Genomic DNA, 17,814 nt, shown 5'->3' with positions numbered 1-17,814 from the left:
GGGCTGAGCTGGGAGGGGAAGGAGGGGGCACAGACGCGAGGGGGGACAGGCTGGCAGCATGGGGGGCTGAGCAGGGAGGGGGAAGGGAGGGGAGCAGAGCGGGGAGGGGGACAGGCTGGCAGCATGGGGGCTGAGCTGGGAGGGGAGGAGGGGGCACAGAGCAGGGAGGGGGACAGGTTGGCAGCATGGGGGGCTGAGCTGGGAGGGGGGAAGGAGGGGCACAGAGCGGGGAGGGGGCAGGCTGGCAGCATGGGGGGCTGAGCAGGGAGGGGAAGGAGAGGGGAGTGCAGAGCGGGAGGGGGACAGGCTGGCAGCATGGGGGGCTGAGCTGGGAGGGGAAGGAGGGCACAGAGCAGGGAGGGGGACAGGTTGGCAGAATGGGGGCTGAGCAGAGGGGGCCAAGGGGGGGCGCCAAGAGCGAGGAGGGGTGAGAGGCTGGCAGCATGGGAGGTTGAGCAGGGATGGGGGAAGGAGAGGGTGGTGCAGAGTGGGGAGGGGGGACAGGCTGGCAGCATGGGGGGCTGAGCAGCAGGAAGGAGATGGGGGACACATGCAATGAGCAGGGAGACGGCTGCGTGGGGAAGAGAGGAGGAGGAACCAGGGGGCCAAGTGGGCAGGTTTGGGCAGTAGAGGAGGGATGCCCATAATGGACAGGAACTGGGCTCTGGGGAGGGACGATGCATGGGATGGGACAAATGGCAGTGCCTGGAGTTGGGATGGGGATGGGGGTGTGGGCGGGGCCATGGGTGGAAAAGGGGGAACCCAGAGTGGGGCTGGGACACTGGAGAGCAGAGCAACACACCCTGTCCCCCAAAGAATCACTGGTTAATGTTGTGTCCATGAGCCCTGCGTGCGTCTGGAGAGTGGGGCTGGGGCCGAAGCCTGTTTCAGGGTATTAGACTAGATTGACATGACCCCCGAGTCTAGCAGTGGGACCCCAGAGGGGCCCTCGGAGCAGGTGCAGTGACGGTAGTGCGGAGAGGGTGTGCTGCCGGAACGGGCGGGAGAGAGGGGCTGCTGGAGCAGGCTCTGGGCCCCTGCTCTGCATAGGGCCGAGGTCACTCCAGCAGCACCCGGCGCACCAGAGGAGCAGCCTGCAGCACTGACCCTGTCGAACGGGAGAGCTGAGGCTGCTGCCCCAATGCCGCCCCTGGCTAGCACTGGGGGTGGGAGGGAGAGGAAGTTGAACTTTGTGATGCCGTCAGCAGGACGTTTCAGGCTCTAGTTCTTTCGGTTTCGAAGCTGGGGAATGTGCCAGGAGCGGACGGCGCCTCCATTCCCTGTGGAACCCAATGAAAACCATAGGAGCAGGCTGGGGTTAAAGTCTGCGGCTCCCTGCCCTCCCCAGCCTGGCAGCAGGGCTGTTACAGCCCAGGAGAGGGAAGCGGCCTGGGGCAGCAGGCGTGCGCCCTAGAGAGCAGGGCTCTGGATGCTGGAGAAGCAGGGAGCCCCCTGCACTCTGCAGGTAGGGCGTGCACTGCAGCTCCTGCTGAATTGCTCCCCTGGATAGTTCCTGGTGGGTTGTATGGACCCCTGGGGCCTGGGCTCCCCCAATATTCAGGGCCTGAGCGCCACCAATGTTTGGGGCTGGGTCTTTCCCTCCCCTGGCCCCACCTCTTCCCCTGCAGTTCTGCTCCCCGGCATCAACTGGTGCCTCAGGGTCCTAGTGCCTCCCCTGCCCAACCTGCGCTAGTGCCAGGGCAGACTGATCCTGCCCCTGTCCTTCTGCCTCTGAGTCTTCACTTTTCCAGCAGGACCCTCCACCAGCACAGCCTCTGTCTGCCCTCCTGCAGTCATCGCTTCTGCCTCACTGTGGGCGAGGGGCAGCCCCACCCCCAGTGAGGCTACAGTGAGGGGCAGCAGCAGGGGAGGAGTTGCACACATGATGGCAGTTCCCCCCCACCCCATACCCACCATAGGGGAGGAGTGGGGGCTTCCTGGACCTAGGAGAGGGGCCCTAGGAGCACAAGCAGTGGCAGTGGTGGGGGGTGAGTGTGCTGTGGGGAGGGAAGGGGGGCTCTTCCCCCATAGCTTGCTGCTGCTGGTGGGGAGCGGGCTGGGGGTGGGGAGTCCTCTTTGACCCCAGCCCCGGGGCAGCCTGCCTGCACCCCAAACTCCTCAGCCCTGGCCCTGCCCCCCACCACAGAGCCTGCACTCCCAGCCGGAGCCCTCACCCCCACACCCAAATCCTCTGCCCTAGCCTTGAGCCCCTCCCACACTCTAAACCCCTCATCATAGCCCCAACCAAAAGCCCTCACATTTTTACATTTTAAAAAAAATATATATATCAGCTTACAAGGCAGGTGGGTGGGGGTGTCGGGGGGAGACTTGGACCCGTTCTGGGCACCACCAAAAATTATACAAACTTGCTGCCCCTGGGGCCACTCCCAGAATTTGGAGGACAAAGTAACTTTCCTACTGGGCAATCGGCTATGGCTATAGAAATGCCCACACAGATTCAGAGACCTGGCCGGTCACATCTCCACTGCCAGGTTGAGATTTGTTTGCCGATCTGCTTTATTTTCTGACAGCTATAGGAACCGATAGCCAGTTGTAATTTTCCCTTGAGGTGTTGTTGGATTGAGGAGCACAAGCCCTGTGGATCCTACTCCCAGTGTTTATGAAAATCTCCCTCTCTGAGTGTAGATTGCATCTGTCTGTGCCTGTGATGCCATTTGCATCCCAGACGGGAGGAAGCTGACCCCAAGGGAAGCCAGATGAGCCAGCTACTGCCCTCAGGGTGCTTCTGGAAGGGAGGGAGTGGCTTTACTCTCACTGGCACTAGCAGTGGCCACCACTGATTGCAGGTGCTCAGTGAGTGACTCGCCCACCAACCCTGTTCTCGCCTACCTCCTTCCAAGTGTGCCAGCCCCAGCAGCCGTCCTGGCCTAAGGCAGCTTAAAGCCGTTCCAGCTGCAGCTGCTGTGCTGCCCACTGTGACATTATGCCCATTCTGACAGATGACTGAATCCATCCCAAACTCTGGGGACACTGAGGTTGGGCCAGAGACACAGAAAGGGAGGCCCAAGGGAGAAGCTTGGTAGCTGGACTTGATGGCTTCTTGACATTCCTTCTTATATTTCTATTATTTAGGTAATTAGAAGGTGTTACTAGGAGTAGAGTGACCCAGACCCTGCATGGCACCACCCCTTTTCCCACACACACCTTTCTCAGCCACATACCCCTGACTTGCCAGGTCCCTCATTTCAGTAATGTGCCTCAGCCAGTATAAGCAGTGCATACCCATGCACCAATTCCCACCATGCCCATTGATGCCTCCATTCACTGGTACCATCCCTGGACAATGCACAGCCCAGGGCAATGCAGACAGCCCCCTGGCTGCTTTCCTTACATCACTTCCTCTGTTCCGCTGCTGCTGCTGCTGTGGGCATCCATCCCCAAAGTGTCGTGTGTGATGCTGACGTGTCTACACACTCATTTCACCATGGCCTCTTTCCTGGCCCTGCTCACTCAGTCTCTTTTTTCCGGTACCTCCAAAGGGGATATTCGTGTCCCTCATCACTGTCAGACTGGCCGGCCACCCTTCCTCCGTCCTCATCCTCCTCAAAGAGGCTGACGATGCTCCCTCCATCCATCCATCTCCATGTACATCCATCCTAAGTGCTCTGCTTCCCTCTACTAGATCCAGGCGTACCCTGTGCACCATGATTTGAGGACTTTATTAACTCAGCCAGAGCTTAGGGGTCTATTACAGGAGTGGGTGAATGAGGTTCTGTGGTCTGCAAATGTGCCGGTGGTCAGACCAGATGATCATAATGGTCCCTTCTGGCGTTACAGTTGTTGGTGTTATATGTTAAAAATTGCATAACTAAGGGGATGCCCACTCTCAGCCACACTAAGTCAAAAAAATTAAGAAAGGGTTTAGCGTTCCTCTCTCCACCCTGATTGACCGGAAAGAATGGCAGTCATAGTAGGACTGGGCAATAGAGAAGTTGGGGGGAAAAAAGTGTACTTAATAACTAAAATTAAGCAATTAAAAGCATAAATCATAAACCAGGCAGCAACTCAAACCTACACCCAGGGCAAGTTGCAGGCCTTAACACAAAACTTCCAGGCAAAAAAAAAAAAAGCACTGGCTAAGCAAGTACCGGTCCTTCAAGGAATTGTCAAAATTTGAGCATTTGTGCTCAGCATATGCTGTGAACAGCAGTGTGTTTGCCACAAAATTTAAATAAACACCAATAAATCGTGCGCTTTTGTCCAGGTGGCAAGCCTCACGAAAAAAACCTTAAATAGCCTTGTAAATAAAAATGTTTAAAAAAAAAACTCAACCAAAAATGGTAAGGGCTAATTAAAAAGCCCACCCTCCTAGCTAAATTAATAGTAGAACAAAGCCAGTGCCCATAAAAAAAAAAACAGTTCAGCAAAAAAAGCAAAATCGGGCCCAATCAGGCAGGCAACAAATAAAAAAATTAAAAAACAGGTTAAAAATTTTAAAAGCATAGTAAAAAATAAAAAAAGTAAATATAAGCTTAAAAATTTCAAATACCCAGAACAATACTTAAAACAGTAATTTAAGTTAATAAAAGTGGCCGTTAAAAAACAAGCAAGTAATTTAAAAGAAAAAAGTAAAAAGTTAACTCTGTAGTTGCTAAAAAAAACACAAAACACAGCAGTTGAACTTTATAAAAATGCTAAAAAAAAAAAAAAAAGTTCTTGGTATCTTTAAAATGTTTGTAAATAAATCCAGGCAAAAAATTATTTAATTGCAATCATTTGGCTATAAATAATTTAGTCAAATTAGCTAAAGAAATGTATACTGTGCTATGTAATTAAAATCCTATTAGGCTCTAAAGGGCACTGTAAAAAGTGTTGTTCTCTCAAATCATTGTATGTTTAAAAGCAAAAATCAAAAGTAAAAAGCCATCAAAATTCTAGTAAAGTTAATTATGTCCCTTTTAAAGTAAAAATCTTTAAGCTGTAAATAGCTTTAAATCCAAAAGCAAGCCAAAAAGCCACTCTAGTGATGGAAATTATCTAACTAATAAAGTAAAAGCCACTAAAACCTTGGCTATCTATAAAACAAATACAAAAACAAATGGGGTAATTCCTCTGTTTTGCCTAAAATCTACAAAGGTATTTGTATATTTTAAGCAATAACTAACTGCCCAGAAGGGGTAGACCTCTGTTTTTCTGTCTTTCAAATAATTAAAAAAAACTAACGCCAGCTGAACAGCATTCAACATACCATGCATTTACTGGCACAATAAAAATTATGGTTTGTGTTCTATGTCCTGTCTTGTAGTGTTTGTCTCATGGCCAGAATTGTTTTGTTTGATTTTAAACTAGACTATTTTATGAAAATATTAAACACAAGAGTTAAATCAAAAAGCAAATGTTTTATTCAACTTAAAATACAAAGTGTTTCGATAAATCAAAAAAATGTAATATACTAAAGTCTAATATATTTGCTTAAATAAAAAAAAAACTTTATTGGCCAAATCTTTGAATTAAAAAAATGGTTGTTAAAATTTGCATACCAACAGTCTTTAAAAGCAAAAACATAAAAAGTTAACCCACTCCCCATATTGTACATAAAATCCTTCTGGCTACCTCAAATTTCTAGCCAAAGAACTGAAAAGGGTAAAAAGCTATTAAACACCAAAGGCTGTACTAAGTAAACTCCTCAAAAGTGGGTGTGCTTGTCCTGGCTTGTTGCTCCAAAGCCCTGTAATAAAGTTATTTTACTAAAAAAGTATATGTAGCATACCTTAAATAATAAAACTAATGCACTGTATAATGGCATTGTGTATATATTCATAATTTTAAAAATGTGTAAATAAAAAATAAACAGCAGAGAATCCTGTGGCACCTTATAGACTAACAGACGTTTTGGAGCGTGAGCTTTCGTGGGTGAATACCCACTTCGTCAGACGCAGGTAGTGGAAATTTCCAGGGGTAGGTGTATATTTCCAGGGGTAGGTATTCACCCACGAAAGCTCACGCTCCAAAACGTCTGTGAGTCTATAAGGTGCCACAGGATTCTCTGCTGCTTTTACAGATCCAGACTAACACGGCTACCCCTCTGATACTAAAAAATAAACGTTTCCTTTATAACTTAAAAAAAACAAAACAAAGTAGCTAGCAAGCTCAGTCTAAAGATAAGACACTGGCCCCACTCAGAAACACTGCTCACAGCTAAGGCTTGGCTAACAACCAATAAAAAAGGCTTAAATAAGCCCAAGCAGCTATAAAATCTGCAGAATACGCCAGGCATTCATGAAATACGTTGTTTCTTTTGTCACAAATTAAAACCACTATCCAAAGACCCTAGCAGCCCTGCCACTCCTTAAAACCAAAAAACTAAATCTATGTAACAGTCCATCAGCAAAAAATTGCTCTAGCTCCACACTAACAGGGCCTTTTCCAAGTCCTGGTAACCACCAACACAGCTGTAAAAAAACCCTCCACCTTAAAAAAAAAATTCTCCTACTAATAATTAGCCTATTTCTCCTTCTAGCTCTACTGTGTCTTCTAAACAGCAAATAATAATAATGAAGTGCTAATAACCTCTCCCTTATCCACTAACAAACCTATTGTTCCTTTAAATTTTTCTAAAAAAAAGCAAAACCATTACAGGGTGATGTGCTAATAACCTCTCCCCTGTGAAATGCCAAACCACAATTGCTTAAAACAAAAAAACCAAAAAACCCACTCGCTTCACTAAAATTGCCAAAGTCCAAAAATTCCTAACTAAAAAAACCATTGGAAACTAACCCTAATAAAAAAAAAACAAAAAATTATACACTACGAGAGGGTTCAGTTCGGAAGGAGCTGGGGCTCTGCCAAGCTATGCTGCCAGAGGGTCCAGCTTTGCTCACTGTCTCCCCCGTCCCTTTTTTGTCTTTGTCCCAAGTAAGTTCCTGTGAGCCCAGAACAGACACCTGACACCTTCCCCCTTGCTCTCCGACTCCACTTTGTTGCAGAGAGATGAAGGGAAGAAACTTGCTCTAGGAGTTGATGTTCAGTCCCTGAAGCTTCCCACTGGTGTGGATTGATTCAATCCCAAACAGTCCAAGTGCTTGTGTGTTTCAAATGCTTAGTCTGATTTCATATCCATGGGGAAAAGAAGAAAAAAATATTTTTTTTCCAAGGGAAAGCAATACCAAAGAGATCAGTACAGAGTCCTACAGATAGTTTATAAAAATGTTAAAGAAAAAGCCCATATTTGTCACACCTTCATTGGGAGAAAATGCTGCAGACTAAAGGAGTGGAGTCAGGCAGAACAAGAACCAAAGGCTGGAAATTAAAACTGGACAAATTCAAGTTAGAAATAAAGCACAAAATGTTACCACTGAGAGTGATTAATCATTGCAACAAACTGCCAAGGGGAGTGGTGAAGTGTCCATCTCTTGTTGTCTTCAAATCAAGCGTTGGTGCTGTGTTGCTATCTGAAGGGAAGGTGACCATCTACACTAATGTGGCCACCACATCTGCAAAATTGTGATAAAGCTTGTACAAAGAATGCCTTGTAAGGTAGCATTGGAAAAGTTCTAATCTGCTGCATGTTATTATCCTGTTATAATGTGCGTATCAACATTGTGTATGCAGTTATGAAATTTTGCTATATGTTTGTAACTGAAACATACTGTGAGTCTGAGAAACGCCGTACAGATAGATCTTCAGGAATAACAAAGGAACTGTAAACAAGGGCCTCTGCATGTCCTTCCCGAAACCTCAGATGGCATACGCGGAGAAGGTGTGAACAAAAATTTGCATTTCACGTAAATAACTGATGGCAAACCACATACACCAAGGAACTGCCTGACCTCTGGTGTGCTGGCCACCACTTCCCGCAGCTGCCATTGGCCAGGAATGGTGAACCGCGGCCCTTGGGAGCTGCAGGCGGCTGTGCCTGCAGATGGTCAATGTAAACAAACTGTCGCATGGCCCGCTAGTGGCTTACTCTGACGGGCCACAAGCCAAAGGTTGCCAACTCCTGCTCCAGATAATGTTACAGTGATGTGTGTGACCAGGAAGCAGAGAAGGAGCTTGTTCAGAAAGCCAAAGGGCAGCCCAGAAAGCTAAGCTGTGATGTTATTCACTGGAACGCCCCCCACTGCCCTGAGGTAGCGAGATCCCCAGAAAACCCTCACCTGGGACAGTTGTTGCTGGGAGATGGAGCTGCTTTCCCCAAAGGAATATGTGGCCTAAGCTCAAGAGCTTTGAGTGCACTGGCTTCTTTTCCTTAATACTTCCCTTCTTATTTATTCATTCACTGGAATTACGGTAACACCTAAATGCCCAAACCAGGATGGGGGCCCCATTGTACTGGGCCCTGGACACACCAATAATGAGAGACCATCTCTGCCCTGGGGAGCTTCTTACAACCTAAACAGACCAGACAGCAGCTCTGGGGTTTTAGCTCAGAGCTGGGACAGACGAGAACTGCAGGGAAAATCTCTTCCCTTTGGGTGTATGTTAGGCAGCATACCTCCTCCCTGCTGCCCCATGGCACTGTCACTGCGTGACACTCACCCGCCATCTGGTTTGTTATTTCTCCTGTTCCCCAGACCCAGCGATGATGACGGGGAAGGTTCCCTCCTCCCCCATCTCCACAGTGAGCTCTGCTCTGCCCGGCTACATCGCTCTCTGCCTCACCCTACAAGTGCAGAGGCTGGTGTCAGGTAGGAGCTGGTCGGTTGTTGGTTATTAACATCCATTCGCATCACCACCTTGTCTTGTAAACCATGTCTGCTTACCCTGCCTGGTGTCTCGTGCTCTTTACACAAATGCAGAAACTGCAGGGCACAGCTGGGTCCCTAATAACCATGGTTGCTACACCTCTCCTCAATCTTCTCAGGCCTCTGGCTGGTTTCTGGCAGCTATAAATACACAGAACTGCCTCCTGCACTTTCCTATCTGCCTTGTCCTCTCTCTCCATTATCTGTACATTCACCTTTAGCGTGACCACCTGTGTAGTGACGATATGTTTTTCGTATCTTTACACTTCGCAAGCCCTTACACCGGGGGTCTCAAATATGCAGCCTGTGGGATGCACGCAGCCCACAAGATTATTTTTTGCGGCCTGTGAGCTCCTTGCTTCCCCCCCCCGCTCCCCCAACGTTTACCTAGAGCGGCTCCGGCCCTACATGCCCTACAGGCCGCAGTTCCCTGTTCCCGGCCAATGGGAGATGCTGGGGTGGTGCCTGCAGCAACAGCAACACACATGCTCCTGTGCCCCTGCTCCCCCACGTTCCAGCCGCTTCCCGGAGCGGTGCGGGGGCAGGGCAGGAGCAGGCAGGCAGGGAGCCTGCCCTGCCCCCGGTGCGTGCCAGGCCAGAGCCCACCCCCCCGAACCCCTCCTGCAGTCAAACCACCTGCCACACCCCTCCTGCACCCCAACCCCCTTCCCTGAGCCCTCTGCCGCACCCTGCACCCAACCCCCTGCCCTGAACCCCCACCGCACTCCTCCTGTACCCCAACCCACTGCCCTGAGCCCCTGCTGCACCCCTCATCCCTTCGGCACCCCACACCCCACCTCCCTAACCTGAGCCCCTGCCAGACCCCACACCTCTCCTGCACCCCCTGGGGGCAGGAAGGGGGCAGAGCTGGGGTGGGGATTTTGGGGAAGGGGTTGGAATGGGGGCAGGGGTGGGGCTTCAGGGAAGGGATGGAGTGGGGGCAGGGTTGCGGGCGGGGGGGGAGGTGTCAGTGATGAGGCCCTCGGGCTAATGTACTAGTCCTCGTGTGGCCCTCGTGGTCATTTGAGTTTGAGACCCCTGCCTTACATCATCCCTACAAAAGGCCTTGGCGTATCAGAGAATCAGGCCCCCCCTACCATTATCCCCAGGGTGTCCATGAGAAGTGTTGAGCCATAGTCAGAGATAATACAAGTAATGCATAAAATTCACATATGAACTCTGTCCTCGTACACGTGTAGGGCACTGCATAGGGACATGTCATGCATTCTAATACACGATGCTCTCTCATTGTGGGTCTTACTGCTGAATTAACACACCACTCAGCTCCTCTTTGATTTAATTTACTTTTTATCCATGACACGTTTCACAGCACAGTTCACAGTGACTGGACCTGATCGTCCAATCACAGCATCTGTCGGTGGGGAGGCCGTCTTGCCCTGCCACCTCTCCCCTAGGATAAGTGCTCAGAGCATGGAGGTGAGATGGGTCCGATCCCAGCACTCTGCAGTTGTGCACCTGTACCAAGATGGGCAGGATCGGTATGAAAATCAGATGTTTGAATATCAAGGAAGGACAGAGCTGCTGAAAGATCACATCACCAACGGAAGTGTTTCCCTGAGAATACGTGATATCCAACCTTCTGATGAGGGCCAGTACACTTGTTTATTTCAATCGCTTACCTTTTTTCAAGACGCGTCAATGCTCCTGCAGGTGGAAGGTTAGTAACTTGTTTCACTGCTGTTTTTACTTCAGAAAGGATAATAAATAGAGTGAGAGCTCTTGGGAGACGGTGCTTGTGGTTTCTCTGTCTGCCGGTGCTCTGAATTCTCTTTTGGCTTCCCGTAATTTTCCAGCAGAGTCAGTGTCTGCTCTCAGGACACATTGAAGGGCTTGCTGGAATGCTCTGTACTCTGAGGCTGCTTCTAAACTTTGTTTTGCAAGTGAAGGTTATGGAAGAGTTCAGCCTTCATGCATGTCAATTAGGTGGTTCACAACTACTTCACATGATTCCTCTTATATGTGTAGATTGCCACGTATTTGCAGGGGCAAAAGAAAATGCAGACCTGTTATTTACCAGGCTGCACGTGGCAACAGACTATATAGGTAAGAGATGCAAGGGGAGTATGGGTCACGAGGCAAACTGCAGACACACACACACACAACTAAAATCAATCAATTTAAAATTTTATTGGGGATAGTTACAAGGGGTAAGAGAGCAGCTTATGATTAGCTAATAGAGTTAACAAAACCTAAAACACACAATGCCTAAAATATCTACTAACAATATTTACAAACAAAATGCAGCATTTAGTAATAACTGATACTTACAAATACAAACCAACACTACACGACCGGCAAACGTAGAAGCTCTATTTGAAACACGTGAGCTGAGAGAGAGGCTTCGAGGTGATCAGGCTCGGTTACGGCATACACGGCATACACGGGATACACGGGACACGTTTTCTCCTCTCTCTGCCTGCACATGGCAGGGCAACCCCTAAAGTACTCACTATGACATCACAGAAGTGTCATAGGGGACGGGGCCCAAAACCTGTGTGTGTTCGCCTCTGATTGGCACAAGCAATGTTTACACCAAATAGGGGAGCAGGTGCCAAAAGGTCTGGCTTCGCCCCCAAAAGGTGAGGTAATGCATATTGTTGTAGAATGCGTTCAACACTGAATGACAAAGGAAGAGGCCAGGGCAATACCGGTATGGCAAGTGATACAGGATGCAGACAGGAACCCATTCTAACAATATGCACCTGCTGCACCAAGCCTGTTTATAGCATTGTTAAAAGGAAAACTGATTCCCTTATTCCTGCTCAAACTATCAGTCTCCTGGGTTATGTAGCAGCTTATCCCTGGTCCTTAGAGAAAATAAAGGATCTGCACATCTGTGAGCAGTGCCCAGCACACTGGCATCATGATCTCAGTTTGGGCCTCTAATCTCTATCATAATCAAAATTGGCTGAGCTTGTGCAGGCTTTACACTCCAGAACATAAGGTTTCTCTGTCCGTCAGTCTGTCTGTAACACAGTAACTTCTGAATGCCACCTCTGATCAATTCCAACATTTTAGGGAGTTTTCTCAGCATCAAAGGCCAGAATCCTGTTGATCTTGGGGACAATCAGAAAATGAAAATGGGGGAAATGAGAACATATGGAGCTGCTATGTGTTGATGGCACCCATTAACACCTTGAAGCATAGCAGCCCTACTCATCCAGAGTTTATCATGTTGACACCTCCAGTGATAGAAGAGAAATAATTGTTCTCCCTCCATGCCGTAGATACTCACCCAGTGGGACAGCCAGAGGGGGTGGAGATGTCATTCCTTCCTTCCTCCTTCCCAATCTCCTGCCTCCTCAACACCTGCTCCAGTCAGGGGAGAGAGGGCACCAGCCATCCACCCTACCCTTCCAATCTATGGGGGAGAAGAGACGCCCAGAAACCATGGCATGATGGGAAGGATGGCCACCCCAGTTTGGAGGACATGGAAATAGGACAGTAAACAGAGCCACTGGCATGGGGGAAAGGGACAGTGTGAGGGGAAGTGGGAATGGGGGTGTGAACCCCTGGTATGGGGTGATTGGGGGGAGTTGCAGGGAGTCTCTGAAATAGAGGGGGATGGGACAGTGATTTGTGGGGGGTATGGAGGTATGCAAGGAGCCCCTCATGCGTGCAGTGCACTCAGCCTACACGAGATACAAAGTATGTCACACACTAGTTATGCTGGAAGTTGCTAATGATGCGACCAAACAATTGTTTGGACACTTGAAGATGTGGTTGGGCTAATCAGTTGGCAGAGGCTTAATTTGTCCCCCATTTGGTTTTCCAATTTTCCCCTAAATCAAGTACCCAGTGAGACCTAGAACAGTCCCTGAACTTTTGGAAGTAACTAGTGTGATGGGGCAAGGCCAGACGGTACAGTAAAGTACTGAGAAACAGGTATGTTAGCCCCAGGCTAAACAACTCCCTACGACCCTGGTAACGCCCCTATACCGGCTCCTCACTAATCTCCTGTTGCGTTTTTGGCTGCACTTTTCCTCTCACCTCCTTCTCTACGCACTCCCTATCCATGGCCCCACGACGTCCCGGGACCTCCTGGTCAACCTCCTCCTCGCCCTGGCTGAACAAGCCATCTACACGACCAGGGAGAGGAGGTTGGCCGATGGAGACTCCGGTGACTGTGGGGCTGTTTCCGGTCCCTGGTCCGTTCACGTATCCGGGCGGAGTTCCTCGGCGGCATCCACTGCTCCTTGACGCCTTCGAGGAGCAGTGGCGCTGTCCGGGTTCTCTGCTGTCGTCCCGTCAGCTCCCTTCTTATGACCCTCTGACCACACCCCGTCCCTGTTTTTTTTATTAGTTGTCCCCCGTAATCAGTGGGCTTCTGCGGTCCTGTGGGTCCTCCCTTAGGCTGGGGGGACTTTAGCAGGGGCAGGCTTGCCTGCCCACTTCCCGGAAACCCAGTAGATACGACCCTGGTAACCAAAGGGCAGTTGCTCAGGTTAACAGCACCTGGGCCAATCTAAGATCTTTCTAGAAGCAGTGGAGATAGCTACTTAATTAGAACACCTGCAGCCAATCAAGAGGCTAATCAGGACACCTGGGTTTAAAAAGGAGCTCACCCCAGTCAGGTGAGGGGGAGCCAGAGGAGAGGAGTGTGTGTGAGGAGCTGGGAGCAAAGAGGACAAGAGTGAGAGTGAGAGGTCTGCTGCTGGAGACTAAGGAGTACGAGCATTACCAGACATCAGGAGGAAGATCCGCGGTGAGGATGAAGTGTTTGGAGGAGATAATGCATGGACTAAGATAACCCAGTGGGCTAAACACTGTTATGTGGTTACCTTATTTTACCTCCATACACTCATGCCCCATCTGTCTTTTTAGTCTGCACATTCCCTCGTACGACTGTTAGGCAGATTTTATTATCCAATTATTTTTTAGTCCCTTATGGTGGGCCTGGGAATGTTAGGCCCGGGACCATGACTGAGGAATGTAGTATTATGATTGAGCCTTAGAGGCACTCCCAAATAATTAATATATATGAATTATATGGATATTGGCATATATATTATAGTGTATATGGCATATATGTATAGTATGTATGTGTACATATGACACCACCTTATATCCAAGTGTAACCATGTTTTTCCAGGCTGCTGGTGTACTCTGGCCCTTTTACTTTGGTGACACAGATAGAAACACACTCTTATTAGGGCAATTCCAGTGATCACCTCTCTTATTAGTAGTAGGCTGAGTGTGTTAAAATACTGGGATAGGGATTGTGACAGTGTGTCCCACAGTGCTATGTATATGAGAAGTAAAACAGAAATTTGGAGTAGTGACACTACCACTGAGACCTTTATATATAAATATATTGTAATTAGTTACTACACAGTTACTGTCCATTCATGTTATAGGTTACCCTTGCTGCTGGTTGTCACCCTTGGGTCAGCTTTACTGGGCAGGAAACAGAAGTGGGTAGCTTCTCTGTTCCATTGGTTGATGTAGATTCAGTTGTCTTTATGGATGCTGTCTTCCAGATAACCTACTGAACAGACAGTAACCAATTTATCAAATTTATTGCTGTGTCAGGATTTAATATTGGTACCCAGACACTGAACAAGATTGTTTTGAATAACATGTGCCTCAGTTAGGATGCAGTGTCACTGACCCAAATTATGACTGGTACTAACAGGGAATTTGTTTACCCAATTTATAGTTACTATGTAACTTAATTTCTTTACCAATTTGTTTTTTCCTTGCCTTTCATGTTGTTGGCTTCCATTTGTTTGTTGATTTTTACCTGTGTGTTGGTTAAACAGTTTAGCAAGGTTATACACATTGTACAGCGATAATACAGCGCATAACCTAAGCAGCAAATACAATGATAAACACAGTGTACAGCAATAATACAGTTGTTTTACACAGTAACCAAGTTGAAATTAAATGACAGTTTTTCTGGTCCAGCTAGTGGTTTTTGAAGGGAGGGAGAAAGGACTGCAGCACAGTTTCTGTAGTGTAGTGGTTTTCATATTTGCTTAAGACGTTAAAGGTCTCTGGATCGAAACTGGTGGGTTTACTTTTTCTGGCTGTCCAGCAAAGTGCTTCTACTGCTGCCACTGGCCTGGCCTGCAGTAACCCCAACCCCTGCATGACAGAGGGTGGTGAAATGAGCTGAGAAAAAGCCTTGACATCAGCAGGAGAAAGCTAGAGGGTCTGGGCCAGTCACCTTCTGAAGCCTTGTGACTTGGCTTCCTCTGCCCTGGGAGTTTGGCCTACGGAGGTCGGCTCTTCCTGCTGGCCTCCTTTGTGTGACTTGCCAAAGGAGGGATGAGGCAGGAATGGGGAAAAAGAGGAAAGTCGAGCTGAGGAAGGCAGAGCAGAAGCTAAGCTCCTCAGTGCGGCTAAGTGGGGTTAGTAAAGTGCCACCATTCATTCTGGAAAGCCTGGGGAGCTGCAGTTGGCTACTGGGAGGTAGAATCCTGTGCCTGCCTCTTGGCTTCCCAGGGATGGCTACTTGCAGCCCAGGGGAAGGACAGTTCTGGGTGAAAGGAAAACAAACAAAGCTAAGGGAGGAAATTTGGGTGTGGGGTGCGGGCTCTGCGCTGGGGGTTGGGGTGCAGGAGGGGTGGCACTTGCCCCGGGCAGTGCAGCTCCCAAAGTGACCGGTACACACAGCCCTGCGGCAGCAGCTCCTAGATGGGCGGGGCCAGAGGGGTCTCTGTGTGCCTCTGCCTGCAGGCACTGCCCCCAGAGCTCCCATTGGCTGCAGTTCCTAGCCAATGGGAGCTGCAGAGTCGGTACTCGAGGCAGGGGCAGTGAATGGAGACACTCCCCCTGCTCCAGTGGATGCCGGGACATGTTGGCCATTTCTGGGAGTGGCACGAAGGGACGGAGGTAGAGTGGGGAGGGAGCAACCTCAGTGCTGCTGGCACATCTCTGCACACCCAAGGGGAGAGGGGAGCAGAGGTCATCCATGTCCTGCCTGGGTTAGGGGCAGAGCACAGAGCTGCCTCCCCTCCCAGGTCTATTACAGGAGTGGGTGGGTGGGGTCTTTTGGCCTGCAAGGTGCAGCCGGTCGGACTAGATGATCACATTGGTCCCTTCTGACCTTAAAGGCTCTGAATCTAAAAGGGAGAGAGAAGTAAAGGAAATTTCTTTTAAAAGAATAAACCGAGCCTTGTAATACCAGGATAACTCCCAACAGCTCATTGCATAGTCCCGCCCCTTTCTTCCTCCATTGTGGGTTAAATGACCTGCAGGACATTGATCCTCTCATTCCATTGTTAAACTGATACAATGTGACTGAAATTAAACCAATTCCCAGCAGAGGAAACATGACATCACTGCATTGGCTGGGAATCAAACCCAGATCAATTGTTTAGAAAACAGCTATGCTCACCACTATACCACCAATGCATCTGGCAAAAAAACTATACTTATGCTTGCCCAATGAGGCTAGAGCAGCAGTGAAGGAGATTTTCTGCCTGTTAAAATGTATTGGATTCTCAACACTAAAAAAAACCCACCTCCATCATCACTTGGGTTTGAACCATCAGCCTTTCAATTAGCCACCAAAGTTGTTAATCACAGGGTATGTCTACACTACGGGATTATTCCAATTTTACAGAAACCGGTTTTTGAAAACAGATTGTCTAACGTCGCATGCACACGGACACACTAAGCACATTAATTCGGCGGTGTGCGTCCCTGCACCAAGGCTAGTGTCGATTTCCGGAACGTTGCACTATGGGTAGCTATCCCATAGCTATCCCATAGTTTCCGCAGTCTTCCTCACCCATTGGAATTCTGGGTTGAGATCCCAATGCATTATGGGGCAAAAACAGTGTGGTGGGTGATTCTGAGTAAATGTTGTCACTCAATCCTCCCTCTGTGAAAGCAACAGCAGACAATCATTTCACGCCCTATATAAAAGACAAAACTTAACCGGTATGTAAAAATATTTGAGAAAGAAGGTTCTACTTTTAGATATGAGCATGGAGTGTGGTTCTGTGGGTTAAAGGAGGTGGCAACCTACACAGTTGGGAATTGTGCCCCTGGTTTTTATCCTGGCTCTGAGAGGAGATTGGGGGTAATTACCTGCTCTTGTAAAACCTGCATTTGTTCCCCCAGTGTCTGTTGCTTTTGTGTGCATGCCAAATGGATAGTGGGAGTGCCCTTTTTTGCTGCAGTTAACTGTTTTTGGGCAGCTCCATGTGTTAATGCATCAATTCTAGGTGTTAACCAGCTTAACTTCAGTTTTTTACTTTGAAATTCTTTTTTATTTACTCCCCTGCAATCGAGTTGCAGCTCCTGTCTCCTAATGTGCTCTGCGAACTGTTCCATTTTTTCCTTTATTTGATTTACCAATTCAATGAGAGTATTGTTTGCTACTCTTTCCTTCTGTGCACTTACTTGTCCCGTTCGGACAGGCACCAGTCTAGGTTCCGGTTTAAGTTTAACTGGAACCCAACTTTTATCATAAGGTGATGCTTGCAATGCAGTGGACCCAGTTTCATGTTTTAATTTTACTAGGACCACCTTTGTCCGCTTCTGTCCCCATTCTTCAGGCCCAGGGTAGCTACCTGAAGCCTGCTGTTTGACATTAATATTTATAACAGGGGACGGCACATGTATTTTCTGTAGGTTTTTTACAGTTGTTTTCAGTGTTTTGCTTTGTTTTTGTACTGGTTGTTTTTGGGCTGCTTGCCACCCTGCAAGGGCAGTGGGAACATTCCAGGGCTGTGCAGCTTCTTTTGATTTTTTTAACTGTTTCTTTGTTACTGTTACTTGCCCTGCTTTTCCCATTACTTGTTTGGCCAGCAGGCTGTTTTAGCCATTTTACTGCCATAGACAGTAGTTGCAACATTTTTGCTTCTTTACTTTTACTACTATTTTTCAGAGCCTTGGATTTTACCATCGCTCTATATATGCCAGTCCATGTCTCCCCACTCTCTTTTTTAAATTCATATGGAGCCCCCTTACTAGCAATCCAGCGGGTCCAGGAGTTATCAAACTCCGTGGGGATCAAAAGGGAGGGGATCAGGGGGTTCCCTAGCTCGAGGTTTTCTGCCATGTTAGATTGCGATTCTTACAGCAGACAGATCGCTTACTCACCAGATCAGCGGTCGGGGTCACCAGTGTTGTC

The 17,814-nt window shown here is 48.4% G+C and overlaps 2 protein-coding genes and 1 long non-coding RNA gene across 4 annotated transcripts in view; 2 read left to right on the top strand and 1 right to left on the bottom strand.

The window, feature by feature from the left end:
* Positions 1 to 17,814, bottom strand: part of LOC116817058 (uncharacterized) — a 270,462-nt gene that overhangs the window by 71,298 nt on the left and 181,350 nt on the right. The window lies entirely within an intron of this gene.
* LOC116817142 (uncharacterized) overlaps positions 1 to 17,814 on the top strand; it is a 327,071-nt gene that overhangs the window by 161,364 nt on the left and 147,893 nt on the right.
* LOC142047901 (uncharacterized) lies at positions 1,265 to 10,380 on the top strand. The gene is made up of 3 exons (XR_012657213.1): positions 1,265 to 1,465; positions 8,535 to 8,648; positions 10,036 to 10,380. It is a non-coding gene; the product is annotated as an uncharacterized LOC142047901 (long non-coding RNA).

The sequence above is a fragment of the Chelonoidis abingdonii genome, chromosome 18 (assembly GCF_003597395.2).
Source record: "Chelonoidis abingdonii isolate Lonesome George chromosome 18, CheloAbing_2.0, whole genome shotgun sequence".
Lineage (NCBI taxonomy): Eukaryota > Metazoa > Chordata > Testudines > Testudinidae > Chelonoidis > Chelonoidis abingdonii.
Note: the sequence above shows the minus strand (reverse complement) of the source record. Positions and strands in the feature narration are given on the sequence as shown.